At 50.0% G+C, this 1,249-nt stretch overlaps 1 non-coding gene across 1 annotated transcript; it reads right to left on the bottom strand.

Annotated features, from left to right (window-relative positions):
• Positions 1-894: 894 nt before the first annotated feature.
• Positions 895-997, bottom strand: LOC122683974. Its single transcript, XR_006337884.1, has one exon. It is a non-coding gene; the product is annotated as a U6 spliceosomal RNA (small nuclear RNA).
• Positions 998-1,249: the final 252 nt, after the last annotated feature.

The raw sequence follows: 1,249 nt of genomic DNA, 5'->3' as shown, positions 1-1,249 counted from the left end.
TATTTTAGCTCTGTGTCCATTCATGCATGGATCCCATGCTCAGAAGGCAGCCAGTATACTTTAAATTAACACCAATGCTTTACTGTATGAAGGGTGGGTTGAATTCGGATGTGCTACTGAGCCAAACCTGGGTCTGCTTGCCCTCCGGTAGCAGTCAAACCAATCTGCTGACACAGGCTTGTGATGAAGGAGAGGGCGGTATTTATTATCAGGCTCCAGACAAGGAGTCCAGGCAGCATGAATGCTCAAAAACTTGAACTCTGGGATGGGTTTCAGGAAAACATTTTTAAAGGCCACGTGAGGGACGAGGTCACTGGGTCTGTGATCAGCTCGTGCACAATTCTTTGATTGTTTGATGATGAGGTAATAGGACCATGTCACAGGAGTTAACATTATCAGTCCTTGGGCTCCAGTAGGTCTGGGGGCTATGTGCTCATGGTCATTAAGTAGTTAACTTTTTCCATTTGGTGGGAGTTTTGGCATCTGTGAAAGGACTCAGCCGATTTGCATCAGATACTGTTATCTAGGTAATTCAGAGGGGCGTTAAGGCAGAGGACACGGGGGGATGGGTCTGTCCTGGGAAGTCTCCCCCGGGGGATGGGATCAGCTGGGCAGGGTCCTGGATTTAGGGCACAGCCAGGCAGGGTTCTGCCTCCCCGGTGCCCAGTCGCTTTAGCTGGTGTCTGACTCTTTGTGACCACAAGGACCTTTAGCCTGACTGGCTCCTCTGGCCATGGGATTTCCCAGGCAAGAATACTAGAGTGGGTTGCCATGGCCTCCTCCAGGGGTCTTCCTGACCCAGGGATCCAAGCAGCATCTCTTGTATCTCCTGCACTGGCAGCTGTGTTCTTTACCCCTAGTGCCATCTGGAAAGCAACTCCCACCCTGCCCCCACCAGAGATGGAGGGCTTCACAAACTTGCGTGTCGTCCTTGCACAGGGGCCATGCTAATCATCTCTGCATCATTCCAGTGTTAGTGTCTGTGCAGCTGAAGCAAAAACTCTGTCTCCCCACAGCTGCCCTCTTCTCAGCCGCAGTTCCTGAGGGGAAAGAGTAGTCACTGAACATTCTCATCTTTCAGAGCTAAGCTGACTCTACCTACGTTTAAGGAAACGGGTGTCACAGACACGTTTTCATAGCCAATGACACAGTGATACCTGCAAGTGGAAGTTCTTGGCATTTTAGGGCTCCTGAACAAAAGAGTTGTATAAGTAACATAGCCTGTTGGGTTTTCCATGTTATGTGTTTC

The sequence above is a fragment of the Cervus elaphus genome, chromosome 25 (genome assembly GCF_910594005.1).
Source record: "Cervus elaphus chromosome 25, mCerEla1.1, whole genome shotgun sequence".
In the NCBI taxonomy this organism is placed as follows: Eukaryota; Metazoa; Chordata; class Mammalia; order Artiodactyla; family Cervidae; genus Cervus; species Cervus elaphus.
Note: the sequence above shows the minus strand (reverse complement) of the source record. Positions and strands in the feature narration are given on the sequence as shown.